The 20,474-nt window shown below is 45.9% G+C and overlaps 1 protein-coding gene and 2 long non-coding RNA genes across 3 annotated transcripts in view; all 3 read right to left on the reverse strand.

The window, feature by feature from the left end:
- DGLUCY (D-glutamate cyclase) overlaps positions 1-1,406 on the reverse strand; it is a 74,370-nt gene extending 72,964 nt beyond the window's left edge. The window contains 1 exon segment of the mRNA XM_025919379.2: positions 1,174-1,406. The gene's annotated coding sequence lies outside the window, so the exon portion shown is untranslated.
- Positions 1,407-3,823: 2,417 nt separating this feature from the next.
- LOC147579759 (uncharacterized) lies at positions 3,824-10,293 on the reverse strand. The gene is made up of 3 exons (XR_015252075.1): positions 9,670-10,293; positions 4,769-5,688; positions 3,824-4,555 (listed from the first exon to the last, which is right to left on the reverse strand). It is a non-coding gene; the product is annotated as an uncharacterized LOC147579759 (long non-coding RNA).
- A 6,140-nt stretch (positions 10,294-16,433) lies between these two features.
- LOC147579760 (uncharacterized) overlaps positions 16,434-20,474 on the reverse strand; it is a 34,041-nt gene continuing 30,000 nt past the window's right edge. Inside the window, exon 4 of the long non-coding RNA XR_015252079.1 lies at positions 16,434-16,515. This is a non-coding gene — a long non-coding RNA (uncharacterized LOC147579760). The remainder of the gene's footprint in view (positions 16,516-20,474) is intronic.

The following is a 20,474-nucleotide window of genomic DNA, read 5'->3' on the forward strand; positions in this document are numbered from 1 at the left end:
AAGCTACCATTCGGCTTCCTCTCTGCGAACCCCGTCCTGCCCTGCCCTGCTCACCCCATGCCACCTTCCTCTTCCTTCTTCCTCATCTTCACTCCACCCACCAGTAAAGCCAACTTTCTCTTTGCTCCCTACTCTTGGACCTCCCCTTCCCTTCCTTTTAGCTTGTACCCAGTTATCTTGAAGACACAAAGTAGCTTCCCTCCTCTGCGTGCCAATCAATGCCAACCTTCTCTCTGCCAACATAATCTCAACCTGCTACCTGCTCCCAACGCATGATAATTTTCGCATACATTCTCAGGCAGTAAGGTGGATTATAGTTAGCTCTCAATTGTCTGTAATGGAGGAGGGGGCAGGGCAGCACAGATGACACGAGAGAAGAGACACCCAGAAGTCACAAGGCTTTGCCTTTAGCATTTGGTGGCACACACGGGTCAGGGGCATGCCACCGTAGCCACCTGTGCCAATTGGTCCTGCCCCCTCCCAGTGGAGACTGAGTCAAGTGGACTCAAGGCCTGGAGAAAGTCTTGAATAGGATTAACAGAGCTCTGCCTCCAGCCAAGGTGGAGGTGATGTCCTGGCTGCTGTCTCCCCTCCACCTTTCCCTCCTCGAAGTCCCTGCCTATGCCCTGCAGGTGCCCGGGGAAACTTGGGACGCCGACTGCCCCGCATCTGTCACAGCCCCCACAGCCACCCCCATTTTGGCCATTAGCTTCATTGCCTTGTTCCAGGCAAGCTGGTGGCCCAAAGACCGACAGGTAAACTGACAGGTTTCAATTTCACTTTCTCTGCTTTCACGACGGGACCATGGCGTTCTCAGGACAAGGACACGGACCTCAAGGCCCCTGCAGGCGGAGGGACAGAGTGCAGAAACACCACTCACACCTGAGGTGTGGGCAGTCATCAGGTGTTACCTGACCTGTACTGAGCCCTGAAGTTCAGAGCCCCACCCCCCCATCCCCCAACCCTGGAGAAAGAATTTCAGGGAATTTTCTGTCCTGTTCACTGGCTTGGCCAGGCTGTCCCTGGGTGGGCTGTGGGCAGAGCCTGCCCCTTAGCTGCAGGGGTGTGTGTGTGTGTGTGTGTGTGTGTGTGTGTGTGTGTGTGTGTGTATGTGTGCATGTGTGTGGTGTCCTGGGGGAGGGGCCGTGCGGTGTTCGTGCCCTCCTGACTTACTGTTTGTTTGGGACGTCTGGACTAGGGCTACAAACAGTTCCTCTCTTTGTTTCCTCGGCCTCGCAGAATGTGTGCTTCCCCCAAAAGGCATAAAGGTCCCCTTTCTTCGGCTTGCCGGCGCCACTGCCGCTGGGGCTGGCCTGCGGGGCTCGGGTCTGCAAGCCCAGGCCGGGCCCAGCGCTGACTGTCGCTGCCTGCAGCTTGTGCTCACGTGGCCCGTGCAAGATGGCAGGCAGCCTTCCGGGGCCTCCGTGGCTGGCAGCCAGCTCCCCTTCTTAAAGCTGCAGAGCCTCCGGGGGCCGGGAGCCCAGTTCCCCCTCCCCCTCCCCTCTTCCCTCCTTCCTGCAGGAGTCAGCCTGACCTCCCTGGAAAGGGGGACGCGTCACGCAAGGGCTTGGGGGAACTTTGAAAAAATCCTGATGCCTGAGCGGCAGCCCCAGAAACTCTGCAGTCCTTTATCCAGGGGTTCAGTCCACCCAGGAGAGTCTCATATGCAGCTGGTCCCAGGAGTCACCTTAGAGCTTCTCTAACTTCAGTGTGCCAGGAATCACCCTGGAGGATCCTGTTGAAATGCAGATTCCGTTCTGGAAGATGTAGGACCAAGGTTCTGCATTTCCAGCAAGTTCCCGGGAGATATGGTTGATTCTGCTCCCCAGACCACATGGAATAGCAGCGGTGATGGTTATGATGACGTTTTGGGGGTGATGATGGGTTCGGAGCTGACGGCCAAGAAAGAATTCTTGAAGATGTCTTTGGTGCAAAAAAAGGTGATTTTGTTAAAGCGCACCGGCAGGAGGACCCTTGGGCAGAAAGAGCTGCACTGGGGTTGTGAGGAATGACTGGCTATGTACTATAGAGTTGGGGAGGTAAGGTCAAAAGGGAAGTTTCCAAAGAGATTTTCCTGTGCTGAAAAAGATTCACAGGATACTGGAGGCCTCGCTATTGTCAAGCTAAAGTTGTTTTCCCTCTAGCAAAGCATTAATATTAAGATGGTGGGGGGTTCCTGGGGAAATGTTTTCTCTGTATTTGCCTCAAGTATTTGTTAATGGGCTGCAGGTTATAAGGAAATTTAATTTTACCTGCCATTTCTTTCTTGCCTTTGTTCCCCATATCACTGAGGAGGAGATGTTGGGGCTCAGGAAACTGAGCCTACCAGTTTCTAGAGATTGAGCAATTGATAAGGTTGCCTTTTTCTTGTAATTTACTAAGATATTTGTGAACTGATGGAGACTCATGTCCTGCATGACTGTGATCTCTATCAGTTAACCATTTGTTTTCTTTCCTTTCCTTTGGTCTTGGGCAGCCGGGAGTGCCTGAGAGATGTCACACACATCCCACCTATATTTGTACTTTGCCCTCAGCCTGCCTTATGGTCCCTCATCAGTGGGATCTGCATCCTGCCACCCACGCCTGGAGGCCTTGGTAAGATTCTCTCTAGGTCTCATCACTCATCCTGATCAGCTGTTGTGAAGGTTAACTGAGATAAGCATGAGGCCCCAGAGCAGCACTCAGGCCTCAGAAATGCTCAGTAGATGTTGGTTCTTAGGATTTTCAGCTGGATGCCTCCTTCAAGGGTAGAACAGGATCTGCTTTCTTCCCTGGCTTCAAAGCCCTCAGAACTTCTCTTTTGCCCCAGGGTTGAGCCCAAACACCACACGAGTTCCCCTCTCCAAATGATCCCTGCCCACATCTGTGGCTTCACTGCCTCTGCCTCTCACACGTCTCCACACCCCCACCTCAAATCCCAAGTCACACACGTAAGCCAACTACAGGTCCTTCCTTTCATCTCTGGGCCCTTGGGTGACCCTCCCTAGGCCTGGTTCACCCTTTCCATCCTCTGCTCCCTCTGGCTAATTTCTTCCCTTCCCTAATGACTTGGCACAGGTGTGACTTCCTTCAGATAGCCTTTCCTGGCTCCCAAGGACAGGAGGGGCACCTCTCTGGGTTCCCACGGCATGCCATCCTGCTTCTCCCAAAGCCCTGAATGTTGGGTTTTGTCAGTGTCAATTTACGGGCCTCTCTGCCTCTAACGGTTAGAAGCTCAGGGCAGTCTGAGCTCATCACTGTGTTAAATAATATTGGAATGAACAAGTGGGAGAAAGATAGAATGAATGAGTTTAATGAATGAATGAACGAATGAATGCAAGTTCTCTTTTATTACAGAGTCAGAACCCCTGTGTTGTGCAATCCCACTCCCCCAGGGTGCTATCTCCGACCAGCTAGACCCTCAGGTGTAGCTCTGCAAAAGTCCATAGTGACCACGGATCCTCATCTTTCACTGACTATCTCCAGCACCAGTTTTGCCTGCAGAGCCCTGGTGGTGCTCTAATCGATGTCCTATTTCTATTTTTTTTAATGTTTATTTATTTTTGAGAGAGAGAGAGAGAGAGAGTGGGCCTGAGCAGGGAAGGGGCAGAGAGAGGTTGGGGGACAGAGGATCGGAAGTGGGCTCCATGCTGACCCCAGAGAGCCGATGCGGGGCTCAAACTCATGAACCATAAGATCGTGACCTGAGCCCAAGTTGGACAATTAATGGACTGAGCCACCCAGGTGCCCCGATGTCCTATTTCTAGAGAATGAAATGAAGTAAAAGGTAGTTGTTACGCTGGTCATAGGTCACAGAGGAGCCAGATCCCATGTATTTATTATGTTAAACTTTATTAGACACTAGGCAAAAAATGGAAATAACCCAAGTGTCCACCAACAGATGAGTGGATAAACAACATGGGGCATATATACACGCAATGGGATCTACAAAAAGGGATGAAAGTCTAATATATGCTACCATATGGATCAACCTTCAAGACGTTACGCTAAGTGAAATTAAGTCAGACATCAAAGGACAAATATTATCTGATTCTACTTATATGAGGTACTTAGAATAGTCAAATTCACAGAGTTAGAAAATAGACTAGTGGTTACCAGAGACTGGAGGAGAGGATAATGGGGAGTTACGACTATTTAATGGGTACAGAGTTTCTGTTTCAGATGATGAAAAAGATCTGAAAATGGATAGTGCCAAAGATTGCACTGCATTATGAATGTATGTGATGCCACAGAATTGTATGCTTAAAAATGGTTAAAAGGGTAAAATTTACATATATCTATTTTACCAAACACACACAAAAAGCTTTATTAGAAACCTAAACTATGGCAACATCCTAACATGCATCCCTCAAGGGATGACTATTATTTTATTTTTTATGAAATTTTTTATTAAAAAATTTCTTTTAATGTTTATTTATTTTTGAGAGAGACAGAGTGCAAGCAGGGGAGGGGCAGAGAGAGAGGGAGACACAGTATCTGAAGCAGGCTCCAGGCTCTGAGTCGTCAGCACAGAGCCTGACATGGGGCTCGAACCCACAAACCATGAGATCATGACCTGAGCCGAAGTCTGTCGCTTAACTGACTGAGCGACCCAGGTGCCCCAATTTTTTATTATTTTTTAAATGTTTATTTATTTTTGAGAGAAGGAGAGAGAGTGCAAACGGGGGGGGGGGGGCGGAGCAGGGAGAGAGGAAATCTGAAGCAGGCTTTGTGCTATCAACGGAGAGCCCAACGCAGGGCTCGAACTCACGAACCATGAGATCATGACCTGATGCTTAACCGACTGAGCCACCCAGGTGCCCCAAGGGGTGACTATTTATAAAGAAGCAAAGTTTCAGGGCCTAAAACATACCCCAGCCTTTTCTTTCCATTTTCCCTGGAGGCTTAAAACTGAAATGGAGAGCCCCAGAAGGCTAAACAGTGCGGACTACCAGAAGTACAAGGAATGTCAAATATTTACAGTTAGTTTCTTCAGTGGGTGAGATCCAGGCAAAACTGCTGGGGGAGGGAAATATTACAATGTTCCGATAGCTCAGTGCATGCTTTGGAAAAGAAGCAGTTGCTTGTGTCAAAAGCATTTAGAAATATAATCAAGCTATTGTTTGTAATTGCTTAGCTAAAATGAGTTCCCCTCAAAAAAGAAAAAAAAAATTAAACCCAGGTGACTATTGTATGCCGGGTAATTGAAGCTATTTCAAAGTTAAGAAAAGGGAAGGCAATTGAATGGATTTAGTGGGTGATAGAAATAAGAATTCAAGGCTGCTTTTTGCAGCCTGAATTAGATGTGAAGCTTCCAGAAGTGGCTGTCCCTGACAGTGGGGAGGCTGAGGGATTAGTCCTCAAAAGTTGATTTGGCCTCTGCTTGGAATTGAGCTTTCTGCCAACTGCTGAAGAGAGATCAAAGTCCATGTGTTGTTTTGACTCCACGGAAACCTCAAGGAGAAACCACAAGCCATCGGCCCGCAGCCAGCACCCCTCAGCAGCCCAGGAAGTATCCGTTAGGCAGGAAAGATCCAAGTCCCCGTCTGCCGAGTCCACAGAGGTAGCTGGGAAGGGCTTGGATTCTGGTTTCCAGCTGTCTTCCGTTCGGGCTGGGTCTCTAGCTGGGTCTCTGCCTTCGCGGGCTTCATACAACTTCCCCTTTCTGCAGAGCACGTTTGCACCTCTGATCTCCAGTCTGCTTGACCTCTCGAGGAGAAAACAGGGAGGGAGGTGACTGTAACAGTCTGTGCCTTACAGCTGGCGGGTGAGACTCCCAGAGTATAGGGGAGCTGAGATGTGAAGACCTCCAGGCGTCAGAGGGAGGGACACGGGGGTGGACTTAATCACTTCCCTCATCCGCAGATCTCAAATCAAACTTTATTTCCTCCAGAAGTCTCCTTGACCCCCTAGGCCAAGCTGGCACCTCCTGTTATATAAGTTCTCATAACTGCCAAATATTTCCTTCAAAACACTCATTACCTTAGGGAGCTCTAAATCCGTAAAATTATTTGATCGTCTGATTCTCCCACTAGATCTTAAGCTGCACGAGAGTAGGACGCATGCCTGTTTTGCTGGCTGCCATGTCTCCTATTCTTAACAGTGACCGGCAGAGAGTAGATGTTCAATAAATGCTTGTTGACTGAGTTGGACAAAAGGAACCAGAGGAGATGGAAAGGGAGTTCTGAAATAATTTCACTGGGGTCCTGAAATTCAACTTGCACCCATGCTATTGCACTTTATTCCAAAAGGAGGCTGGAACAGCTTACCATTTCCAACCATGGCAGCAATTATATTAACCATTTATTGAGTTCTTACTGTATGCCATGTTCCTATTTTATCTCATTCAGGGGTTTGTCTCATTTGATCCTGACAACTAGGCTCTGGGGTCAGCACTATTGTTATTCCCGCACTGAAGATGAAAACACCAAAGCTCTGAGAAACTGGCTGAGCGTCTTGCCCACGGTCACACAAACATGTGGCAGAGTGGGGTTTTGACTATTGTTGGGTTTCGTCTCACAAACTCCATGGAGGGTCTGGGGCTCAGAGAGGTTAAGCAATCTGTGTGAGGCTACCCAGCTAGGAAGCCACAGAGTCAGGTTTCAAACCGGACTCTGATTCCAAAAGACCACTCTCCAAAAGAAAGTCTTCATGGCCCAGTGAAAAATGTCATTTTAGAAAATGGCTAGAGATGTCTGAGCAAGTGAGGCCACCAGGGTGAACCAGAACCGGCAATTTCATTTCCGCTGAACAGAAGACTGGAAGTTCCTGCTGAAGGGTCTGGCCTCCCAACTCCAGCTTGGTACCTACCGTACATTCCTGTCTGCCTCTGTCTCCGGGAATTACCTTTCCTCTGAGTTTCCCCAGCCCGCGGCCACTACCTCACATTGAACCCTTTATCTGGGACCAAAGCCTGGGCGGGGGGAGGGTTTCCTGTGACCTCCCAGTAAATCTCCCTGCCTTCACAGTGCCCGCCTGGCACTCAGCCAGCCCCTCTCCACTGCAGTGCCAGGGCCCCACACAGCTGGGAGTTCCCGAAAGGCTAAGCAACCTTGTCCCCTGTCTTAGGAACAGAGCTGCTCTTGAGTTCATTCTGCTGGCAGAGCAGAGGGAAATCACGGCCCCTGTTGGAAAGGGGCCCACCCGACGGGAGATTCCATAAGCACGGCTGAGCTAGCGGCACAAGGGACCCATGGTTTTTAGAGTTCTCAAAAGTACGTTGCTCGGCCACAAATAATGCCATTGTCACAGCAGAACTTCCTGTTTTGCACAAATCGACCATATTAAAAACAGAAAGAGGCAAGAGGCTGGCATTCATTGTGTCTGCTCAGTTGTTTGGGAGATGTTGACTTCTGGGGGTGGTTTAGGGGCAGGCAAAAATACGTGAGGGGCACAGGGCCACCAAGCTTCCTTTCTGCTGCCTACTCTTCCAGCAGCCCCGGGCCTGACTGTCACAATACATTTCCTGACTGGTCCCGGCGCTGGGCTCATTCCCCTTCGGTCTCCACACAGCTTCTAGACCAACAGTCCCCAGGTGGTATTTTCGGTCACATCATCTATTTGCTCAAGACCCTCTAGTGGCCTTTCCAAAGACCACAGAGGAACTTCTGAAGACTTAGCAAAGCATCCGAAGCCCTCCTCTGGTGACTGTGACCACATTTACACAGACCCTGCTTCCGGGGCTGAAACCAGGGTGAAACCAGTGTGCAATTGAAGAGGGCACCAAAGAACTCAGTAACCAAAAGCACCGATCTTAAAAAATCAAAATGAATGCCAAAAACCCCTGCAATGAACAAAATACCAAAATGTCACATAAAGACAGGGTCGGGCCCTGTACTTGTAGCAGCCCCTCAGGGGCCTGTTCCCTGTCTCCCACCCTCCCCCACCCGGTTCCTGACCTGCTTTACTTTTTCATGGCATTTCTCACCATCTGATGCATCATTTGGTTTACTTCTCGCCCGTTCCTGTACTAGAATCTAAGCCTCATGAGAGCAGGGCCTGATGACCCATGGCTGACTCCCAGAGTCCGGAACGGGGCCCGGTGTGTGGCACATATTCAATTATGTTTGTCAAATTAAATCTCTTTAGTCTAACTCCTATGTGCAGCCTCAACACATAAAGCAGATAAATGAAGATTTTAGTTAGTATGAAATACTTTTCTACATTTAAATTGATATAATTACTTAGGCAGCTGAAGGAAATATTTTATGTTCACTTGAGCATAAAAATTTGAAAATTGATGTTAGGGACACTTGGCCTCACCACACAGCATCCTCATTTTGTTTTATTTTGTTTTTAATGTTTATTTCTTTTGGGAGAGAGAGCGAGAGCGCATAAGGAAGCGTGAGTGGGGGAGGGGGAGATAGGGAGAGAGAGAGAGAGAGAGAGAGAGAGAGAGAATCCCAAGCAGGCTTTATGCTGTCAGTGCAGAGCCTGGCACGGGGCTCGATCCAGTGAACCATGAGATCATGACCTGAGCCGAAATCAAGAGTAGGACACTCAACTGTGTGAGCCACCCAGGTGCCCCTCTTATTTTACTTCATATTGCATTTTCTTGGTACAATCTCAAGAGAATCTTGACTGACCAAGATACGCAGTTGAAATTGTAACTATTAAAAAACAACAAACTTTAAATGGGTGAATCGTATGGTACGTGAATTATATCTCCAATAAAGCTGTTAAACAAAACAAAATTGTTCCCCTTGCAAATCTCTAGATGAATGGAGATTTCCTTTTACGAAATAGAGGTGGAAGGAGACACTTCCCCACAGTCTGGATGAAAATCTATCAACCTGAAACCAGGCTTACTGTGTCGATGCTCTCCACCATCTTGAAATTTAGCCTGTAACCTATCATAAGTATGTTCTTATTTATTACAATTAAAAAAAATTTTTTTTTAGTGTTTATTTATTTTTGAGAGGGAGAGAGTGCAAGCAGGGAAGGGACAGAAAGAGAGAGGGAGACACAGAATCTGAAGCAGGCTCCAGGCTCTGAGCTGTCAGCACAGAGCCTGACACGGGGCTCACACTCATGGACTGTGAGATCATGTCCTGTACTGAAGTCAGATGCTTAACCGACTGAGTGAGCCACCCAGGTACCCCTATTATAATTTTTAAATAGCTTTTTTAAAATTTTTATTAAAAAAATTTTTTTTAATGTTTATTTATTTTTGAAGGAGAGAGAGACAGAGTGTGAGTGGGGAGGGGCAGAGAGAGAGGGAGACACAGAACCCGAAGCAGGCTCCAGGCTCTGAGCTGTCAGCACAGAGCCCGACGCGGGGCTTGAACTCACAAACCGCGAGATCACGACCTGAGCCGAAGTCGGGCGCTCAACCGACGGAGCCACCCAGGCGCCCCTAAAATAGTTTAAAATAGGGGTGCCTGGCTGGCTCGGTCAGTAGAGCATGTGACTCTTGATTTTGGGGTTATGAGTTCAAGCCCCATGTTAAGTATAGAGATTACTTAAAAATAAATTAATAAAAAAAATCCTAAAACAACTTTTTAAAAAACAATAAATTTTACTAAAATCTTATCATTAATTTAATAAAATAAAAGTTTAAAATACACCTCAAAACAGAAATTTGAATACTGAATCTCTAGTTTTAGCTGTGCACCTAAAACCTAATATTATGTGTCAATTATACCTCAATAAAAAAAATAGAGATTTGAATTCAAAAATTTGAGGACCCACCTACTTGAAGTGTCCCTGATGAACAGGTTTCTGAAAATCACTGTCTTCCAGTAGTTGGGCACCCATCGTATGCCAGCCATTACTTCCTCGTATTTTCTGGGTTTCTGTCCTGTGTACTCCCGGCAAACAAGCTCTCTGGGGCAGGAATTTCCAGCTGTGCCTGGCACACAGCTCATGCTCAAGCAGTGTTTTTGTTTTGTTTTGTTTTTAATTGGCTTGACCCGTCTTGACTTGATCTGGTGAGTCCTCAGTGTCTATCTGTTTTTGGGCTCTCTGGTAAAAACTATAAAGACATGCAGTTTTCATGTCAAAGAGTCGTAAACACCAATAATAACAATTAACATGCGTTTAAACTCTCTGTTGTGAGATTTACTTGGTTTTCTCCATTCGGTGATTACAACTCTGTGCACTAAGTGCTATTCTTATCCCCATTTTACTGAAGAAGAAACAAAGGCTGCCAAGTTTCTGAGAAGAAATTGTTACTACGGTCACACAGCTGGGAAGCTGAGAGCTGGCACTCAAACCAGACAGGCTGGCACCAGAGCCAGCGTGCAAATGATAGGAAATCACTGGATGGGCCAATAGGAAGAGAAGGGAAAGAGAAATACAAGAAGAAAGCCCAGAACTGAGTCAGGTGGAGGAGGAACATGCAAAAGAATGGCCCAAAATATAGGTGAAAACCAAGAAAGAGAAGCATCACAGAGTTCAAGGGAAAATGGCTGAGTGTGTCGAGCATGGAAAATAGTTTCTCAGACTTAGGCATCATGGGAACTCTTGGAAATCAAGAGTTGGAAATCAAGAGTTGGAAAACAAGAGCCCGACGAGGGGCTCGAACTCACAAACTGTGAGATCGTGACTTGAGCTGAAGTTGAACGTTCAACTGACTGAGCCACCCAGGTGCCTCTATGGCTAGATAATTGTGTGCTGTGGGGGCTGTCCTGTGCATTGTAGATCGTTAAGTAGCATCTCTGGACTCCACCTGCTAGGTGCCAGTGGACCCCTCCCCTGAGTCATGAGGACCAAAAATGTTTCCAGACAGTGCCAAGTGTCTCATGGGGACAGAAGCTGGATTGGAGTGAGGAGAGGAGAGAACAGGAGGTGCGAGGGGAGATCCAGAAACGAGGGGGTAGGCAGGGCCAAGGGGGACATCTGTTGTTGTCTTTAAAACCCATATATACTTAAGAGTTTTATATAGATGTGTATGTATATATACATGTAGATGTGTATACATATATGTATACGTGTATACACATATGTATACATAACACATACATCTACACGTAGGAGTTATTTTTACGTGTATATTATGCTTTAACATATGCACATGTATTTTATATTAATACTATATGTTAAAGTTTTAAAACTATGTACATATAAGAGAGAGCAGAGAAAGTCTATAGGTTGGTCCAGGGGAGAGTGAAAATTTGCAGATGAAGGAGAGAGAGAGAGAGAGAGAGAGAGAGAGAGAGAGAGAGAGAGAGAGAAGATGTGATTTTCTGGGATAGACAAGAAGGAGTAGGATCCAGGCCACGAGCTGAGGGGTTTGCCTTTGAAAGGAGTGGGGACACTTGCTCCAGTGTAAGAGAAGAAAGAGAGGCCTGTTGCAGAAGTAGATGTAGGAAGGTGTGTGCATTTGGTGGCGGCAAGAGGAGGGAGTTCCCATCTGTTGGCTTCTATTTTCCCAGCCAAACATGCGGCTGGGTCAGCAGCAGAGCTGGGGTGGAGAGCGGGGTGGAGGAGGGAGGAAAAGGCCCAATACTTGCATTGGAGCAAAGCAAGCCAAAAGGAGAAGAGGCAGTGTTGATAGCCCATTTGCAGTCTGAGACCAGGAGTTTGGACTGAAGCTAGCCCATGGTGGTATAAGGATTTTCTCCAGTAACCTCATCTGTGCTGGTGTCAGCGTGGAGCAGGTGGACGAGGCCTCTGGTCCCTGGCAGTAGCTCCCCCAGGCAGCGTTCCGGAGCCAAGCCTCAACATTTGGTTGTTCTTCCTTTAGCCAGAGGGAAATGTGCACCTTCAAGATCAAGAACTGGGGTGGGGTTGCACAGCACCCTTTCGTCCCCAGGAGCAGGTGCACAAATCTCCCAGCCCGTCCCCCATCCTCCAAGTCCACATTTTGTGCATGCACCTGTGAGCCCTGACTCTACTCCACCGAGCTGCAGCCAAAGTCCACTGACCTTCCACATCCTGCCAGTGATGCCCCTGCTCCTCTGCAAGTCATGTCTGCCCCCCACTTCCAAGGACACCTTCCTTTTGGCTACTGTTCCCAGTCCCAGTGAGAGGGACAGCAAATATGAGCAATGATTCCATGTAGGAATCAACATGCAAAATTCTATGCCTTATGATCAGCTCATCTTCAAATGAAGCAAGGCTTCCAGTAGACATGAGACAAAAGGAAATTCCAATGAGAGAAATTTCAATTCACCCCAACACCTCCTTCTGGAATCCACCCATCTTCCCCTAGAGAGCATTCTGGAATGCTGATCACTTTTTTTGGAGCCAGGAAGTCAAATTAGAAAAACAATCTCTGGCGCTTATTTTGACTTGATTCAAGAATTATTCAATAAGCCAACTTTATGGTTTCTGTGACATTTGGAACACCCATGATGTCAGGATATTACCCCCAAACCAGGGAGTGGATGGTTTTCACTGTCCTGGTCAAATCATTGTAAGGGCATAGGAAATGTTGGCTCTCTGAAGATCTCCACAGTGTGACTGCTGACCAAGCTACTGGCAAGGGACAGCCTAACATCATACAGGGGTTCTCAAATGTGAACAAGCATCAGAATCCCCTGGAGGGCTTCTTGATTCAGTAGACCTAGGGCATTTGCATTCCTAAGCTCCCAGAAGATGCTGCTGCTCTGGAATCCATACTTTATAACGCCGGCATAATGGAAGAAGATAGGCATTGATTGGCGTTAGATTCGAGTTTGAATCTGGGTTTCATCGAGCTATGGAAGCCTGGGCAAGTTACTTCACTGCTCACTTATAAAATTGGGATCATACTGTGCACTTGTTTTGAAAATCAGAGAGAAATCATGTCAAGTCCAAGGCCCTTAGTAGGCAGTCAGTAAAAGAAAGTGGCAGCTATTTTTAATCACTATTCTAACACACCTGCACAACTCATAGTTATTTGGATTAGGCATTCAAGACAAGCATCGACTTGGCCTCAGAAGTCGTGAGGAGGTTACTGAATTGGTAATCTCTCCACCCTCTCTTCCTCCTCTTCTGAGCATCCAGGCACCAAAATAGCACCCCCCAACGCCCACCAATGCACTTCCAGCGATGACATTGCCAAGCGGAGGAGATAACTGATCACTTTCACATTTTGTAATATTTTAAGTACATTATCTTTAAAATCTAGGTCAGGATGAAAAATGAACTTGGGCTCATGAAATGTTAGAGCTGGGAAGAAACTTTAAAACCATCTAATTTTCTTGTTAAAGATGGGAGAGTTAAAGGTGAAGAAACGGAGACCCAGAGAGGGGCAGTGACCTGTGAAGGTGGCACAGTAAGTCAAATGGCAGGTGCAGACCTGGAAGCCAGGTATGCTGCCTGCCAGCCCTGGGCCATCACCTCCTGATTCTCAGCCTGCGGGGTGAGACTGGAGAGAGGTCATTGAAAAAACAGCCCAATCGTGCTTTCTCCTCTAGGGTTTTGATGGTTTCCTGTCTCACATTCAGGTCCTTTATCCATTTTGAGTTTATTTTTGTGAATGGTGTGAGAAAGTGGTCTAGTTTCAACCTTCTGCATGTTGCTGTCCAGTTCTCCCAGCACCATTTGTTAAAGAGACTGTCTTTTTTCCATTGGATGTTCTTTCCTGCTTTGTCAAAGATTAGTTGGCCATACGTTTGTGGGTCTAGTTCTGGGGTTTCTATTCTATTCCATTGGTCTATGTGTCTGTTTTTGTGCCAATACCATGCTGTCTTGATGATGACAGCTTTGTAGTAGAGGCTAAAGTCTGGGATTGTGATGCCTCCTGCTTTGGTCTTCTTCTTCAAAATTACTTTGGCTATTCGGGGCCTTTTGTGGTTCCATATGAATTTTAGGATTGCTTGTTCTAGTTTCGAGAAGAATGCTGGTGCAATTTTGATTGGGATTGCATTGAATGTGTAGGTAGCTTTGGGTAGTATTGACATTTTGACAATATTTATTCTTCCAATCCATGAGCAGGGAATGTCTTTCCTTTTCTTTATATCTTCTTCAATTACCTTCATAAGCTTTCTATAGTTTTCAGCATACAGATCTTTTACACCTTTGGTTAGATTTATTCCTAGGTATTTTATGCTTCTTGGTGCAATTGTGAATGGGATCAGTTTCTTTATTTGTCTTTCTGAACAAATCAGGAGACTATAGATGCTGGAGAGGATGTGGAGAAATGGGAACCCTCTTGCACTGTTGGTGGGAATGCAAATTGGTGCAGCCACTCTGGAAAACAGTGTGGAGGTTCCTCAGAAAATTAAAAATAGACCTACCCTATGACCCAGCAATAGCTGGGAATTTACCCAAGGGATACAGGAGTACTGATGCATAGGGGCACTTGCACCCCAATGTTTATAGCAGCACTCTCAACAATAGCCAAATTATGAAAAGAGCCTAAATGTCCATCAACTGATGAATGGATAAAGAAATTGTGGTTTATATACACAATGGAGTACTACATGGCAATGAGAAAGAACGAAATATGGCCCTTTGTAGCAATGTGGATGGAACTGGAGAGTGTGATGCTAAGTGAAATAAGCCATACAGAGAAAGACAGATACCATATGTTTTCACTCTTATGTGGATCCTGAGAAACTTAACAGAAACCCATGGGGGAGGGGAAGGAAAAAAAAAAAAAAGAGGTTAGAGTGGGAGAGAGCCAAAGCATAAGAGACTCTTAAAAACTAAGAATAAACTGAGAGTTGATGGGGGGTGGGAGGGAGGGGAGGGTGGGTGATGGGTATTGAAGAGGGCACCTTTTGGGATGAGCACTGGGTGTTGTATGGAAACCAATTTGACAATAAATTTCATATACTGAAAAATAAAAAAAATAAAAAAAAAACAGCCCAATCGACCAAAACCGTTATGCTTTCATAAATAAAATTGCAAATCCCCTGGGCTGGCGGGGAGACCCAGGAGTTCTGAGTATGAGAGATTGTCATCCAAAGGCAATGGTTCTACTCCCTAGGGGGACAGATCACAATCTCTGAGGGAAAGGGGGCATTTTTTATGCTAATCAGTGAAGGGTATGTGTTCCAAAAAGTTTGGAAACACTGACCTTATGCCATATCACCTTCCTGCTTAATCTTTCATTTAGTAGGTCAGAAGGTAAGCCAGATTCTTTGCCTTAATTCTTCTAAAACTACTTCCTGTAAGCAGATTCCTCTGGTCTCCATCTTCCATCATCTTCCTGTAACATTACGCTCCACATGCAGAGAGATCTTGCTCTGTGCCCAGCACAGAACAGACATCTTTCACTTGTATTTAACTTATTAAAATGAATAGGTTAAAGACCGATTTGCATTAATTTTTCTCTTATTCCATTATCTTCCGCTGTTCAGAAGCCTATTATTTGCCAGTCTTTAACTGCTGTGGTGGTTCAAAGATAACCTCTTGCTGTCAGTCAGCGAGCATGTGTTGAACATGCCTTGTAACTGTTGGCCACCGAACCCCACGGATGATTACATGATCAACAAGCATGGGCCCTGTCCCTGCTCTTGAGAGCGTCCAGGCTGCGTTCTAGGAAACGATGTCTTTCTGGCAAAAGGGCAGGCCTGGCCAGGTGGGATGCTAGAGCTGGCTCATACAAGCTTGTAGGAGCTGATGGTTAACTTTTCAGGGATTTTGTGAGCTGGTGGTTAAACACAGCCATTATTTCAAGTTAAGTTGTATAAACTGACAATTAACTAAATAAAAGATAGAGGTACACTCTCAAAGCTCATCACAAAGATGATGGAAACACACTCAAAGTTGATGTGCACTCAAAAGTCTTCCTTTCCCAACTGTTTTAGGATGTTTTGCCATGGTCCTGAGGTAATTTGCATCTGTATGGTAGAAATGTTACCTAATGGTGTCCTGCCAGGCACTTCCCAACTCTGCTTCAGCAGTCAGGTACTATAGCTCAGGTATGGTGTTAGTATTTACAACCCAGAAATCATCAAATGTTACAAACTAGGGTGTGGTTGTTTTTTCTTCCCTGAAGAGCAGGTTGTTAACCCTGTAGTAGCACACCGCTGCATAAAAGTGACATAGTATAAGGTAGAGGAACCAAATGAGGAACAAAGAACATTCGGAGGGAGTGGCTCCAATCGGTCCTTGAATGCTAAGTGGAGAGAGATGGGGTGAGGGGTAATGGTGGGTTAATCTGCCTACATACCTGTCTTGAGGGGATTGTCAACATTGTCTTTGGAGGGAAAGATGAGGCTATTTGTTTCAATAATCCGTTTATTGACATTTAACTCACATACACTGCCTATTTAAAGGGCACAACTCAATGACTTCTTAGTGTATTCACAGAGTTGTGCAACCATCACCACAATTACCTTTAGAGCATTTTCATCACCCTGAAAAGAAACTCTGGTACCTATTAGGGGACACTCCCCATTTCCCCCCAAGTCCCTTCCCCACCCACAATTTTAGGCAACCACTAATCTACTTTCTGCCTTTATAGATTTATAGTGTTGTTGTTTTTCTTTTTAAGCTGACACAGAAACCAGAAACTATGAGTTAATCTTGGAGAGTGTTTCGTGGGTTGCATGCCCCTGTGCCAGTCAGTAATTTACCTGATTTTCCCAGTGTGAGCTTGATAAAATGGCCTCTTGACTGTCGCTGACTCACCCCCTCATAGTGGGCCAACTGGTTTCCCTGGGAGGGAGCAAGGAGGAAAAATTCATACAGGTGAGCTGAGTTGTCATTAGAGATAGCTTCAGGCTGGAGGTAACAAGCTGCGATCTTGATAGTTGAGGAATTCAAAGAAGCAAGCCAGGGTGCTACTCACGTTGGGTGTGACCTGATGTAACTGTACACCCAAAACATTCTAAGGGCTGACAAGCCTCTCTGGAGAACTGTGCTGTGGTCAGTCTTCAGACATTTCTAAGAAAGCCCAAAGCCTGTACAGCTGTACAAACTGTTCTATCACTGACTTGGTGGCCCCAGGAGGAGTGGAAAGAGGGTCTTACTTCCTACTTCCAACAATGCATCACTCCACTGGTTCAGGTGGCCACTTGTGCAGTATAACTTGAGGGCATGACGAAGACTTCACCTATCTTAAAATAAATGCCCATCTCCAGCCTACAACAGTGCCTGAAATCCCTGTCATTCCTCTGAGTTGCACCATCATCCCCAGAGGCTACAAGAAAGGTTCCTGTGATGTGGGCTGGGGGCAGGTGGTTCAAGCCAGCAAGATGTTACATTGGGGAGCAGGGACTGGATCCTGTGTGCAGTGGGACGTTGAGATGTGAGGTGTGGATTGAAGTGGTGAGGAGTAGTGACCATTCTAGATTATAAAGATAAGAGGGTATATTTTGGGGAAAGATGGGTCCAGATGAGAAAGTGAGGAGAGTAGAATAGGCCAGTGGAGAGTACCATTGAAGAGATGTAGAAAGGAAAGGTCCCTACATTTAAGGAAAAATATGGGGCGTTCGTTCCATCCCATCTAGTTCCTTCAGCCACCATTTTCCCTCTGTTATTTGCACAGTCTTTGTCCTCTCCTCCCATCCATATGACAAATAATTGCAAGTATTTATTTTTTGCCTTTGATCTCCTGCTGTTGCCACACATCTGAACTGAATAAAACATCTCTTTTGAAATTCACAAAAGAAATTGATTGAACTGTGTTTTTTTTAATATATATATTTTTAAAGAGTCTGGATTCCATTAGGAAAAAACACTCCCTTGGAAGAAAAAAAGAACATGGAGTGCATCACATATTCACTTTCCTTCATGCGCAAGGATGTAGCGGTGAGCACGCTCTTACTGGCCACTTGCCTTGTTGTGGCAGGAGGTGAGATAAACAAGTATAAGCTGGAAGTATGTCTGTACTCTGTGAGGATCTTGAGAACCAGCCTCCCCCCCCCGCCCCCCGACCCTCCTGAGCCCTCCAGGGGACAGCATTTCCCAGCCAGGACTCTTGGAGGTTCTTTGGGCAGTGACTGATTAATTTCTTAACAATCATCACTGTTTTTATGATCTCCAAGTGATCCCACCTGTGTCTATAGGCTCCCAAAGTGTTCTTTCTGAATGGTCACCCCGTCTCTGGGACCCTGTCTCCATGCGGGCTACTGTTGCTATTTTTGTTTGTTTTGTTGTTGTTGCTGTAAATTGTGGTAAATGCCCATAACATAAAATTTGCCATTTGTATTTGTTTTGAATTTTTTTCATGTTTATTTATTTTTGAGAGAGAGAGAGAGAGAGAGAGAGGGCAAGAGGTGGAGGGGCAGAGAGAGAGGGAGACACAGAATCCAAAGCAGGCTCCAGGCTTTGAGCTGTCAGTGCAGCGCCCATTGTGGGGCTTGAACCCATGAACTGTGGGATCATGACCTGAGCCAAAGTCTGACGCTTAACCGACTAGGCCACCGAGGTGCCCCCAAATTTACCACTTTTAAAGTGAACACTTCAGTGGCATTAAGTGTATACACAGTGTTGTGCAACCACTAGCACTATCTACTTCCAGAATATTTCATCACTGCACACGGAAACCTCATATGTATTAAGCAGTTCCTCACAGTTCCCCACCCCCTCACAGCTCTTGGCAACCACTAATCTGCTTTCTCTCTCTATGGATTTACCTATTCTGAACATTCCATGTAAATAGAGTCATAGAGTGTGTGGCCTTTTGTGTCCGGCTTCCTTCATTTAGCAAAACACCTCAAAGTTTGTCCACGTTGCAGTGTGAACCAGCCCCTTGTTCCTTTTTTATGGCTAAATAATATTCTATTGCATGGATGGACCACACTTTGCATACCTGTCATTGCTGTTCTGTATCTCATCTACCCACATGCAAAGCTTGGGCCCTTCCTCCATTTCCACAATGACCTCCACTCACAGTTTGCTCCTGGGAATAATGATACTTCATAGAATTCTATGACAGGTAAGTCATACGTAACAAATAAAATGACCTGGGGTGCCTGGGTGGCTCAGTCGGTTGAGTGTCTGACTTTGGCTCAGGTCATGATCTCACAGCTTGTGAGTTCGATCCCCATGTCGGGCTCTGTGCTGACAGCTCAGAGCTTGGAGTCTGCTTCAGAGTCTGTGTCCCTCTCTTGCTCTGCCCTTCCCCTGCTCATGCTCTCTCTCTCTCTCTCTCTCTCTCTCCCTCTCAAGAATAAGAAAAACATTTTAAAAAATGACCCAAAGCATCCAACAATTAGTGCTCAACAATAAATTATTAATGCTATCATTATGAATCTATGAATTCTTCCTAACCCCTTTTTCTGTAGTATCCATCCATGTATTTTACAAAATATCTTCTTTAAATGTTTATTAATTTATTTCGGGGTGTGTGTGTGGAGAGAAAGAGAGAATCCAAAGTAGGTTCCGTGTTGTTAGCACAGAGCCCAACGCAGGGCTTGATCCCACGAACCATGGGATTATGACCTAAGGTGAAACCATGAGTCGGATACTTAACTGACTCAGTGACTGGGAGCCGCTGTTTTATAACATATCTTAAACGCAATCAGGGTTTGACAGCAGAGAGAGAAGGTGCACGGATTAGGTACTTATAAGCATGGTGTTGAATGCATCTCCCAGAGGTTCCCAATCTGTAGGCCACGGAGTTATAGGGTCTCTGCTACCCAGTTACAGCAGAGAATTCCTGAACCGTGTCTGTAGCAAACATTCTCCAGTGCTGAGTGGCCACTCTTACTCTGCTGCATGGCATGACTGTTTCTCAAATGTGTTAGTCGCTGTTGGGATGAATAAATGATAAGTTATCCAAAGCATTTGTCATCATGTGCCCCCTCAGTCCAGCAAAACTCACAATACCATTCATCTCGGGCGGAGGTCCTCCTGACTTTGAAAAGGTCAGAAGCTACCAGCGCACAAATGGAACCAAGGCATTTCCTCTTAGTCTGAATATCAAACCATTAACAAGAGTTGATTGAACATCTACTGCGAGTTCGGTACTATCCCAAGCAGCACGGTGGGGGAGTGGGAGTATGAATAAGCAGAAGGTAGTTTCTGTCCCGCACACTTTGAAACTGAGAAGACTAGATCCAGGGGGCAGTGCAATAGTGGAGAATGTCTGCACAAGATTGTAGGGAAGAAAAAATACATTTTCCTCTACCCTTCCAGGATCTTGGCGGAGATACCCCCTGCAACGAAAGAGAAATTAACAGAAAAAAAAAATTAAATTTGTGTGTACTGGGGTCCCAAAGATATGAGACTCAAAGAAGTGACCAAAGTGGGCAGCTTTCATACTTTTTAGACAAAGAAACAATACCTTTGTGAAGAGTTGACAGGACAAACAAGTATGGGTTTGGGGGTAGAATATGAATGAAGAAGTAACAGGTTTGTTTATACGGCCTTCTCAGCCCTGAATTCCTTCTCTCTGGTGATAAGGATGCCTTCTACACTCCAGGTGCAGAGAGAGTACCTTTGCATGGGGGGTTTATTTTCTGCTTTCAGGGGGACAGAGAAAGTTCAGAGTGTCCTTACACTGGCTGTTTCCTAAGTAACTTTAATTCAAAATAATCAATATGCTGGAATGGCACACCTTGGGGCAGCCTGCCCTGAACCCCATCAAGATCAGCTGTTACATTAGCCAGATGGATACTAAATAAACTCAACGGGGGCTGATATCCTCAGGAAAGGATTCAAGGAAGCAT

This window comes from Puma concolor, chromosome B3 (assembly GCF_028749965.1).
Source record: "Puma concolor isolate L17-30 chromosome B3, mPumCon1.1.hap2, whole genome shotgun sequence".
Taxonomy (NCBI): domain Eukaryota; kingdom Metazoa; phylum Chordata; class Mammalia; order Carnivora; family Felidae; genus Puma; species Puma concolor.